Genomic DNA, 13,320 nt, shown 5'->3' with positions numbered 1-13,320 from the left:
TCCCAGAGGAAAAGCTGGTAGTCGAGTCAATGATTATTCGAAATTTAATTGACAGAATATCTCGCATTTTGCGCTGCAACCAGAAAATAGCTTGGAGATTATTTGCAAAAAATAATTATCGCTGCTGTTGTATTTGATTTTTTCCGATATCATCGTCGAAATATGGTGTTATCTAACAATAAGTGAGTTGCATTTTATTTTATGGCGAAAAATTATTGGCAGTATAAGCTCGTCTGTCATGTGATTGCCTTAAATCTTATTCTCTGCTTACTGACTGTTTCGCATATGTTTAGCGTCTTTTTCTTATAGCTTTATGTAATATTCGACCGATCCGCTGTCTCGGTTCCCTGTTAAAAGCGACGTGCGTGCATTTTTAACTATTTACGGAGCTTCGACGCCACAAGAGTTAAATTCTTTACCCCCTTAGCGCCAGGTTACGTTCATTTTCCGCGTATCACGGGCAGGCCTGGGATTCTTTGATAATAGAGAGGATGACCCAGAAAGTATCCGTGTGCATGTATCCTCTGTGTGTCTTTGTGCCCGCCTCTCCTCCTTCTCTCTCCCTCTCTCTCTCTCTCTCTCTCCTCCTCCTCCTCCTCCAGGGTGTGTGAACACGCGTATTTCGCGTATTATAGCAAATGCCATGCCGAGCGCGCGCGCCATGTATTTACTGCACGTAATACTGTGCTTAAGGAACTCTTGTCTCACCCCCGTTGCGGCATTATTTACGACTTGCACGCGCAAACACGCGGTTCTTGTATTTAGACAAAGTGCCACTCGTTCATCGCGATTTTGGCCGGTATTAATAGTCGGATCTCATATTTAAGACCGTCTTAAGTACGATCTTAAGATGTTATGAACCAATCACAGAGCCGTATTAGCATCTTAAGACATTACTTAAGACAGTCTTGAAATAAGACGGGCCTTTGTCCGGTGGTTGACGCGAAAAAATTTATTTTGTTTTTAACTAATTTGTTTCATTTATATTAGCGTTATTGTGTTGCAAAATCTATAAAGGACAAAGCTTGAATACACGCGGTCTGCTCTGTCTGATATTTTCTATATAATAATGCAAAGATAAAGTAGACAAAAATTGTGTAATACCGCCTAATATATCCCGTTTATTTCGATAAATCTGAATAAAGATCACAAGTCATTAAAGTCACTTTGTAGCAAAAAGAGATATGCGGAAGAGCATTTTCTACGTCTCCAGCCACATGTAAAATATCGAAAATTCAACTTCGGCGCTCGCTCTTGTCGTGCGTTTTGCTCTGTGTTTCGTAAATTCCGATTGAATGAACCGATCAATAGGTTTGTGGCTGACGTGTGCGGAGCGACTCGTAAAGTTTTATTCCCCGCGGCGCAGCGTATTCAATATGCTCGCATCCCTCGCTAAGACCTGTGCGCGAGCTTCCCGCATGAGATACCTACTCCGTTACAAGTTACAAGACGATAATTGGAAGTGTGTTGCGCGCCGTGTGTTTATATACTCGCCAAATTTACCCCAGAATGATGTTGTTAGTCGCGAAGGCGGCGCAAGTTTTGCATAACATTCCCTGCGATTTACCTACGTCTCGCGCAGATTACCGAGACGTTAACATCCGGATTTATGGATTGTCCCCGAGATCGCGATGTTGTCACGGAATAGTTGAAGTTTTCCGCGTTGTTAGAATATCCGTCTTCTTGAAGAACAATTACGACGCTGTATAGTGGCCGAGTCGCAGAAACTGAGGCCAAGAACGCCGTCGCTGCATATTTAGAATTTTCGCGTCCCGAATACCTCGGAACCCCGTAGATTTTGGGTATCAATGAAATTTGAATATCGCCGTAAAGCACTCGGTTTTGTGGATTCACGCAGAGATACGCGGCACGGACGTTTCCTGAATTGCTGAGCGCGGAACCGCTCGGGCTATATCGGGAGAGGTACTCGCAATACTTCAGGCCGAATGTGTCAGCTTCCTCTCCGTTTTAAAATGATTTTCGTTTTCCCTCTGTACCGTAAAAGCTATTGAACACAGTCGAGATCTTCTCTCAAAATACTATCGTCGGAAGCAATAATATTCCCCCCCCCCTTCCCATATCTTTTCTACTTGAAAAATGTATACTGGAGATTTTGGAATAAGTATATATATTTCGACCGTGTTTTAAGAGAGAATATTCAATAAGCTCGTGCTGCTTCTGTTGAGGTCGTAGAAGTAATCGATATTTAATTGCACTCCTATCGTCTTTCATTGAAGCGCAAATTAAAATGAAACGGCAACGCTGAGTACCGTAAAGTAAAATAATAAAACATCCACAAATATTTAAATATCGATTTTTATTTTTATTTTGCTCGCGCCCCACTTTCTTCCCGTAGCAATTTATGGGAGGAAATTGATTTTTCCTATGATGAATTCGCCAATGAATGAATGAAATAGGAATGATCAAATAAGAAACGAGGAAAAAATACACGTTTAATCTCGAGAACGTATCTATTCGACGGAAAGTTTTTCATTTTTAATGCATTTGTGATATTTTAACATGTGATACGTAGAACTTTATATTGCGAAACAAATATGGTAATAAAATAAAGGTAGACACTTTGAAATTATAACAAATAACGACATACACACTTCACATTACGTGGATATTGAGATAATAAAATGGGGTCAACCCCGTGATATATGTAAGCATAATTAATGATATGGATTTTAACGTCAGAATAATGCGATTTAATTTTTCAAGAAAAACGACATTTATATATGATTCTCTTTTCCTCTTTTTAACTAATATTTTAATTAAGTATAATATTGTAACTTAAATGCTATATTATAAATTATGTTAATTTTTTAATACATTGTTAATATTGCGAATTTCTTGTATTATTTCTGAAAAACTTGTTCCTCTCTAAATTATCTGTTCATAGAAGAATTGATAAGATTTTAAGTTATAGCGCTTGCTATAATAGTTTAATAGCCTATGCAAATCAATGAACGAGTGTATAACGTAAATTAATTTCAGGCAAGCTAGTACGTTTAATGAAAAATGTATTTAGCATCCAGAAAGTGAAGATACCAATTTCGGACATCACTATTTTTTAGTTTGTTGCGATTTTGCTGCTTTTATAGCACTGCACGATAAATAAAGTTAGTTGTTCTGATATAGTTTAAAACACGAACAGGCAGTTTTTTAAAATAACTAGATGTGCACACAAGGATGAGAACGATTTGTTTTTATTGCAGATTAAAAGCATCTGCTCCGCTTTAATAGCGATACACAGCGCGGACTCATAACTCTCTTGACTATACAATATATGACATGCTAAAGGTCAAACTATAAATCATTTCTCTCAATTTACAAGAAGCGATTAAATTTTGCTTCATTATTAATTTATTTTATATCATTTAATTTATCAATACGTGACTCTCTGATAATATCGCCTCTCCCCCAAAATTTCGTCAAATAAATCTACTATAGTAAATTCAGCAAGCCCGAAAGATACTCAATCGTTTCAAAACGATTTGTTTAACATACTTCTTTTTTTACGATAAATAAATGGCGAGTGTATCGATATAATCTCCTATAGATGCAGGTAATTTTGCTTTAAAAACTTTTCCAAGAACAAAAATTCTTAAGGAAGATAAATACTCGAAAGTTATTTAACGATATTCCGAGATATTTTCTGAATCTTGGAGCATAATAGGTGCTTTGTCGCTATGCGTTAACACACATCTCTTTGTTACTGCGTTGCTCGCTATATTCCTGAAACACAATACGGACATATTTCATCCCCGGTGCTACTCTCGGTTTTGCTACACCTGCTACGGTCGCGATATTCCGCCTGACGTTAAAGTTTATACACTTTTTGTTCTCCTCCCTCAACCTCCCGTTTCGAACCCGTTCTTTCCGGTATTTTCGTGGATCCGCTTTCGAACGTTTTTAGGACACGCGTGTTGGGGAAATTGATGTCCCGAACGTTAAGCTTTGTAAATAAGAGCTGAGGGTTGATCCTGCCTCTCTCACGGATAAATTTTGACGCGAGTCAACAAAAAGGAAAGTTACGCAGATGAAATATTTAATAGCCCAGTAATGCATTATTGATATTCGCATTATTGATTATCCGCAAGGTTGCTAGTGTGCCCTTTGTTTTGTATATTAACCTTTTTCATTATAATCCGTGATTATCCAAATACATTTTTAAATTCTTAATATATGCATATCTCGATAGAGTGCTCGGCAGAGCTTTATTCAACACACTTTTCGAACGTCGTAAATCCAACGCTTCTGAATTTCAATAATCCAACATTCTCGGATTTCATCAATTTGACGTTACAACGTTACACAGATGGGATATTTTTCATCTTACGACTCCCAGACCTAACTTTGGACAATTTAACCTTCATGTTTTACGAATCGATTTCTTTTGAAGGATGGTAACGTCTAAAATTTCTTACAATTCCAGCTGTTCCGTCGCAGTAGAGAAAGCTGTAAGCGGAAATTAAAGTAAGAACATTTATTTTACAAGCATCCAATTAAGTTTGCAGTTGAAAGTTTTTAACAATGATGTAACAGTTTTAGTAGATTCACTTCTTTGAAACTGAAGCGTTCAGAAATACAGTGTGAGTAAAATTCATAATTCTTGTGTATAATAGAAATCTATAAAAATCCACTTTATGTATTTTTCATAGTTATTGAACATTCGGTTTTGCAAGCACGTTTGCACAATTAAATAAAAAAAATTGAATTCTATAACTCTATTTTATTATATATATGTATATACCTATATGTAAATTAAAAGTCCACACGTTTTGGTTATTCATCTCAAAATGCCGACAAAAAATGAACGAGGAATTAGTCAACGTAGATTTCAATTTTCAATATCGCGTTTTATATCATCGCGAAGGAAACGAATTCACGGTTCTTCTTGCGGTTCCCGAATTCTCGCGTGTAAAAACTAAATGGAAGACACTCGTGATTGACATTCGGTAAATGCGATCCGTGCCTTGGAAGAGGATCGAAACCGTGCGTCGGGTTTCTAGTTCGAACGAACGGTCCGATTGAATGGGGAGAGGCAGAGGGCGGAATCGCGAAACAGTACAATGTATCGCGGACCGAGATGGGAAACGCGTTTCTAGAGAAAACGTTCGATCGGCTCCAATCCGCTCAAACAACGGCGAATTTCGCAGATGGTCGGCCCGGCCGGCGGGGAGAGCGCGTGTGATTAGGCGCTGATTCCATTACAGGATGTTTGATTCGCTTGTCAGTGAATCTCGAGCATGTGCATCGTCAAGCTTGATTTCCATCGGCACACATTAACGCACGATACATCGTTGCGCGCTGTGATGCTTCCGAACTGCGTTGTAACTTCCCCGAAACGGGAGCGGGGAGGAGAGGGGAGAAGGAGAGAGGGATCCGGTACATCGAGATGATTGCCGGAAGCAATTTTATCCCGACATGATATAACTGCGCGTCCGCAGATTAGGAATTTAATCGGCGCGAATGAACATTTTCAATTCACTGGCTCGTCCGTACAAATTGGGGAAGGCTCGATGACGGAAACGGGGAAATGTCGAAATTACAAAAAGTGCCGGTTTTTTTTGTCAAGAATATCTCTCTTTATATCGGGACAGGGTGTACATCTGTATACATATTTACATTCAGATACTTTTTGTACGCGTCCGTTATATTAGAAGGGACGGTGGTGCTGATCGATTGTGCGCCCGATAATCTCGTGTTGGTAGAGAGAAGAGTGGCGGAAGGACTAGGGCGGGAGAGCGAGGGGGGTATGGAAGAGAGAGAACGGTCGCCATTTCGTTTTCATATATATTTTTTCGGGTGATTTCACAGGCGATTATTTCCACATTCTTCATACGCGAAACTTCGCGTTGCCTGACCGATCGATCGGCATGTCGGGATATCTCTTTTATAAAAGTATCCGCGAAATGCGAATCTTCCTGTTTAATAAGTTTCTCGGCGGTGAATACTTCACGCATAGTAAATCCTTTACATTCCACGTTGGATCTTGGAATGGCGGTATTTGCGGTTTGATACTTCATCCTTATCTGAACTTATCGGCGCGCCCGCGCCGCTCTGTTTAATAATTAAATCTCTGGTCGCTTTTAGCATTTTGCCAAGTATTGAAAAATGTGATTAAGTTTTAATTAATAAAATACATAAAAATGTGTACAAAGGGCGCGCACGATGATATTTAACTTTAGCATATGAACCTTTCCCTAATCATAATTTTAGAATCACAGCAATCATAATTCTCTCGTATTTAATTTAATTTAAAACGAAACGAATTACATTTTTTATGTAATTTATTAATTAAATTTTGATATAAAGGAAGCTGTGAGTGCAGTAATTCTGTAACTATGGTTAGGTGAAGAAAGCTTTTTTTGTGCTAAAGTTAATATGATTGCAACAGATTCTGTCCGTGTCATTAATGAAATTATTTACAGCAGGATAAAAGTAAAAAAAATCTTTGTAATCTTGTAGATGATAAATATGAATCTGTAATGAAACGCGGGGTTCAACTGCATTGCAGAATAATCTCTAATAGTCGCTGCGCACAAAATAATAACTTTTTACGTGTCGTCGAGTACTTTTTATCCAAAACTGGTTCAAACGCGGTAATTTAACCCTTTAATCTTCTTATCGTTTTGGTAATCATGTCGGAACAATTTCCAATTTACTCGCCGACGAGGTAGATACGAGCAACTGAATATCATTACGTATATATATTTCGTGCGTTCCACGTGTTTCGTTGTTTGCAGTTGCATTATTTTCATTAAATGCAAAACGGTGTTCCATTACAACGGTCTTTGTTACGACTTAATTTGTTGCTTCGGTGACCTCCTTTTTGGAACGTATCATCGTGTAATAGCCTTTCAGCCTCGGCACCACTTATGTCGGTCGATAATTCCACTCGCTACCGTAGAAGCGTATCGCAAAGTTATCAATGAATATCGTTTGCCTTTACACAGTTTTTCACTAACGCGATATAAAAAAGTACGAGATAAAAAATATTAGCGATTTCGATACAGCGACGCGATTTAGAAAGCAAAGTGATGTATTATCGGAATTATTTTTACTAAGAAAAATATATATACAAATATTTTTACAAAATGACAAGTTTCGAGAGGAAAAATAGAGAGACTGCGAGAAAGATTATATAATCGCGAGCAGATGTCGAATATTCCGAACGATTTCAGATGAAAATTCGAATCGCGCGTCTGGTGAACCGAGAAGAATGTCTTCATAGAAATTTCTCACGCGCGGGTCTCGTTCTTCTCGTTTTCGCGCTTTTCTACTCGGTGTAAAACCCGATAACTGTTTTGGAGAAAAAGTTGTTCGAGCGCTTGAGAATACGGCCACCAAAGATAGATCACCGGAAGACAGCTGAAGGATAAAAAGAAGTCTGACCAATCGTTATATTTCTAGAGCTCTAAAAGTCAGGGTATTTAGTAACGCGCGTTATTCGCCTTCGCAATTCGTTTATTGTCATGGCAGCAATAAACTATCGTACGAAAATTTATTCGCTTGCTTATACCTAAAAAAGTATGCGTCGTTCGAATATTATTTCTTTACCACGCTTGTGCCTTGTTTAATTAAAGTGCTCGTTTTCAAAGTTCAAAGACACAAGGGAAATCTGATGGTTATTTAAATTTACGTGATATCAGAAATGCGAAATAAAGGAAACACCACTTAATTCGAACGTGTTTCGTGAAAAGGTAGGCCGGCCGTTTGCATAAACTGTCTTTAACGTGGTTAATTGCCTCGTGACTGTGGTTGCGTACCGAAAGCTTTCATAAGCTCGCGCTCGCAGCTAAGACAATAGAGAGCCGTGAAATCAGATTACGCTCTAACGTTTATCTACATTGCCTTCTAAAATTTCGTCGAGAGTTACCTGACTATAGTCTAGAATTGTAATTCTGAAGCGCGCATTGGGTCTTTTTTTTAACCACAGCAAATATGCTACACTTTTCCCGCAAACTCCTGCGTCTGGTATATAATTGGTACTCCGGGTATTAATCCGGATAACAATCCGGGTATTAATCAGAAAATTCATTCAATGTCAGCCTCTTTCCTCATCGGATTAGCGGAATGAATCTTATTTCTTTACCATGCTTGAAACGGACCTGTCGTCGTCTACTCGTCGACTTTATGAATTTATCGGTGCCAAGTAATTTTTCATCGAAAAACCCCTTTTCGTCAAGATTCCTGCGGGACCACAAATGACTCTGAGATAAATGAGAGCGACGTGAAAAAAGCCTCAACACTGATATACAAATTGTATGACATAAACGAATCTTTCTTTCTTTTACGCGCGAATAGCGATAAAAGTGTTAATAAATGAGACGGAGGAAAGCGTTCGTTAAATAGCAAAATTTAAATATTCTGAGGAGGGTATCTTTTAAATTTAATTGAAATACATTTGTACGTGTGTATTTTTGAATCTTGCTACATCTAATATTTTAGTTACGTAAAACCCCAACGCCGATTTTTATCCTGACAATATCATAAAAATAGACATAAAATCGTTATCGCTGCATCACTCGCGTTTAAGGGTATAGATCGTATTGCACGATTGATTGTTATGCACAATTCTCTATTGTTAACTAACGTTAATGTTAATAGTTTCGCAAAGATTACAATACGTAATTTCTCGATGACAGCAATCACTGTAATATTTCTGTCTACTGCAAAATGTACAAATGTAAAATCTACGGTTTGTCGTGAGCGTGTGGACGGACGATTAAAATAGGAAAAGCGATTACTCGTCCGTTGGACTCTTGGCGAGCATCCATTACCGCTATTTGACAAAAGGATTCATTACGGAAATACTGAAGGAATTACCGCGTGGATCATTAATTTCCGGCTGAGTACGGCCGATATTCCTCGTCTCCGTGATACTATTGCACATTGTCAATACTCGTTGAGTATTGACGCAAATATATACGCTACTGACGCGTCGATCTAGATGCATTGATATGAAATTGAAATGGCTATTATGCTTTACTCCACCATAGTGCTTCGCGCGCTTTCGATCGACTGCGTTCATTTCCACAGGCAAAAGGGAGAAAAAGGGAGGGAGGGAGAGAAAGGGGGGGGGAGGGAGGGAGGGAGGGAGAGAGAGAGAGAGAGAAAAAAAGAGAGAAAGAGTGTGTGTGTCGCTAAGACTCCCTGGCAAGCAAGCAATAATTTTAATCTTCCCGTTTCCTATTACACATTTTACGTCGGATAAATAAATCGTAATGAATAGATGCAAGCAATTATCTGACGCCATTCATGAATTATTCATTATCCCGATGGGATATTGGAATATCGGAAAGTCCTTGCGATCGCGCAACGGATAAATATAATAAACGCTGAGGTCGGCGTATATACAATGAACAGTAGTATAAGTCTAAAACGAGAGCGTCGCCATGACAACTCATTCGCGGCGAACGCGCGATTTTAGCATGTATACCGTTTTCGAATATAATGTCACGATTATATATGATCGTGCTTCTCATTACGAGCATAAGAATAGCAAATACTTCCCTTTTCGTATTTTCCGTCCGTGCGAGTTTTGAGATACCAAAGAGGAAGAGGATATCATTAAAAATAACGAGGCAAGTCGAGGTAACTCGTAGTGGAGTAACGGGACGTTGAAAGTAATCGAGCTGATGAAGTAATTAAGACAATCGAAGTGTTGTCTTAGCCAATCCCGAAGGATCGGGCGCAATTTATAATCCGCTGTCGGAACACGACTGAATTTTCCGTCCTGGCGTTGTCTGCGATTATCTGAAATTCATTCAGTCGTCGTCGCATAAACCCGCCAATTTAAACGTACCTGCAAGCGACGCGAAAGGATGTAACCGAGCTCTTGTGCATTTCATTTCAATTCGAAACCGAAGCCCTACGTTACGTGGCCGGGCCGGTTAGTCTGCGTTAAACGATCGCCCTTTGAAATCCATGTGTTGCCACATTGCCGCCCATAAATTAGACCGATCGTGCGTCCGCTAGCTGTTTTCGAGTGGATAAACGCTTAGAAATGGCCGCGATAATTCTTCGCGCCGTTGGAACTTTGGACATCACGTTGACACCCACAAGTGTTAAATGTTACTGCGTTTTAGAAAGTTTATGACTAAAATAAAATGTAGAATCTACCTACATAGATAAAATATCATATATGTTTTGGATACACAAATTGCATTCAGATTAAAACGTAATATATACGAGAAATTAATAATAATCGAAAAATTGATAATAAAATAGTTATAATAAATAGAAGAATATAATTAATTAAATATATTACTCTGTAGAAAACCTCGTCATTTTTATTAATCCACAATGTAGGAATATACATATATGAAACTTGTAAATGAACGTGTAAATCAAAAAGCATGCGCACAAAAGATGATACAAGTTTTATTGAAGATAAAGATAGTATATATATGTAGACCTTCCGATTAATAGAATATATATGAAAGGAGATATAAAAAAAACAGAAGAGAATATTGAAAAAATGGTTGATAAAAGTTCGTTTGATAAGTATGAAATCTTTCTTCTTGTATATTTTCTCTTGAAAAACACCGGGATTTCCACAAATTATTTGACCAACGTAAGAAAGTAGGTAGGTCTGAAGTGATATAGAAGCCGGAAAATCCCACAGAGGATTTGCGAATCGTGAGAAAGCCACAGACTTGAAGTAGCATAGCAAATTGAAGACTCCGAGGGGGACTGTACGTACAAAGTCGTAGGAGATATATTTATCAATATGTGCACGCAATATCGAATTTGTGATGTTCCCCTTCAATCACAAATTCTTCCACGTTTGAATCAAGTTTGCGAACTTTAAACTGCAGCTTTTAAATTGCAGCGGATATCACTTCAGATCCGACAATGATACGGGCGTCAGTAAATATATAACAAATTTCTGCCTCGTTTTTAATCCAAAATCATATCAAAAATATAAACGTATCGAGAATATACGGTATTGAAATGAAATCATAATGAAAATTAATTATATAGAATTACACAAAATTATAAAATTTGAAACTTGTCAGATACAATAAAAGAGAATAAACATGTTAAAATACAATAGACTGATTGAAATAATGGAAAAGAAAAGTATTATCCAAATCGTGAATAATATCTATATATCTACGAAACAATAATTAGCTCATCCGGTATAAACTAGAAAGTCACTTTTTCTTTTAAATCATTATTCGAATCGTAAATAATATTTGTGAAACACATGTAGAACCTTTAGTCCACCCGGTGTGAGCTGAATCCCGATATTTTCCGGAGATGCAGTTGATGTCCTGCGGTCACTGCGACTCGGTAAAATGCGACTGTAAACCGCAAATTCGAAGTGAGATCATTACATGGGCTCGAAACCGACGGATGCTCTTCGCTGCAGTTGCGTAACTCGGTTTCCGTAATTTAGCTCGATCAATCAGATTTCTGCGTAAACGTTTTGCAGCCACATGCGCTATCCTGAAAGGTAAGCGCGTCTAAAAAAGTGGCTTCTATTTGTTTTCATTTGCCATACAATGTTGGTATAAATCGAGTCAATTTTTTTTATTTTTAACACATTTACATTTTAATTATAAATGTATAAAAAGGTAACGAATTTAATATTTCTTGAATAGAAAAGACTTGAAGTTAATAATTTTAATGAAGTAGTAGAGTTGTTAATGTTTATATTCAACCAAATCGAATGTTATATGTGTTATATCTAATTTAACATATGATTAAATTTAAATTAAATTTCTAAATGTACATGTTTATCACATTTCTCTCAAATATCAATTGCTATATTTAATTATTTAATAACATTATTTAATAACATTAATTAGTTTGCTGCCCTACATAATACAAACTGTTTCAATTGTCATGATGGATCTTAAATTGAAAAGATCCTTAAAACAACGCGAAACTTTGTCTCGTAAAACGAAATATTATTGTGTCCCTGTGTATTATAACGAGCAGGTTATATACATCCGGGCAGTAATATCGATTAGGTAAATACGCGTAATCTAATCATACGATAAAGTGTGGCCCCGTGGTATATAAACGCTATATCTCAACCATATCGCAAATTAGGATAATTTAATAAGCGACAAAAAGCGAGCTGCCGCTTAGAAATTCGTTGAACGGACGAAATGTTGTCGATCCGCCGCGCGCCGTTACGTTTACAATAAAATATTTAAATGCCTAGCGAGGTTCCATTGGGAGCGAGGGGAAGCCCCCTCGATTGATCGCCCATCGAAAGCACGAAAATAGTGGATACGCGAGTGCTGGGAGGTCCGATCGATGGCCGAGCTGTACTACTGGAAATCTCGAGGGCACTCGGTCGCGGGCCGTAGCAGTTCGGATACGCGAAGTGGCGTTACCGCGTTGGACTCGCTTACCGAGTCACCAATTGCTCTACTTAACGCTTGCTAAATCCAACTTTCATCGACTTTAAGCTCGGACCCGTTTCTTCCAATCGAAATAAGTACTTTGCACGTAAGAATATCGGTAAGATATTTTTACACATATAAATCTATCAACTTGCTATCAGATTTATAGAGAATTATGTACTGATGTCCGAATTTAAAAAATATTTGATTTTACTTATAATTTTGTTATTATACATGTGTAAAGAAAAACTATTCTCCATGTTAACATAACTATGATAATAAACGACATTGATATGCCAACAGCGAATCCAAGATTTTATGTAAAAATTTATATTTGAGAATATTGTATTGTAAATTTTTTGCGATTTAGCGTGCATGGTTTCCTGGAGAGTCATAATAATATTTTCAACAATCGCGAATAATACTGTGCTATTGAAATTCGAGGCACGATCGACCGATTGCGTTCTAATGCATTACGATGCGTTTCTGCCGAAACCATGAAACTGCTTTGTTAGGTAAAAGCTATAGGAAACTTCCGAAACAAGTAATTAAATCCCGATAATTAATGATCTTCGTTAATCAACGATTTTATAATTATATCCATGGCGAAACGCTGTGCCACCATCCCGCGAGCAATTTCAACGCCTTCATTATACTAATGGATCTTTCAACCCACAGCAAATGTTGGGATAATATCAATTCAACAAATACATTGCGACCTACACATTTCGGAAGATATCGCTATAGTAGTGTAATGCATGTACGACAAGTTTAAAAAATATTCGAATATTATATTACTATTTTATTGGAGCTGAAATAGAACAAAGCATTTGAGGGCTTTGCAATTAAATTTGAGAGAGAGAGAGAAAGAGAAAGAGAAAAGCTCCTGTTCTTTATTTTTGACTAATTGCGACTAATGAGTTCGTGCGAGAAAAGTTAATTTCGA

At 37.6% G+C, this 13,320-nt stretch overlaps 1 long non-coding RNA gene across 1 annotated transcript in view; it reads right to left on the bottom strand.

Moving 5' to 3' along the window:
• LOC139770171 (uncharacterized) overlaps window positions 1-13,320 on the bottom strand; it is an 83,819-nt gene that overhangs the window by 29,665 nt on the left and 40,834 nt on the right. The window lies entirely within an intron of this gene.

This window comes from Temnothorax nylanderi, unplaced genomic scaffold, assembly GCF_030848795.1.
Source record: "Temnothorax nylanderi isolate EJ_2023f unplaced genomic scaffold, tnyl_v1.0 TNYL_tig0027_pilon, whole genome shotgun sequence".
In the NCBI taxonomy this organism is placed as follows: Eukaryota; Metazoa; Arthropoda; class Insecta; order Hymenoptera; family Formicidae; genus Temnothorax; species Temnothorax nylanderi.
Note: the sequence above shows the minus strand (reverse complement) of the source record. Positions and strands in the feature narration are given on the sequence as shown.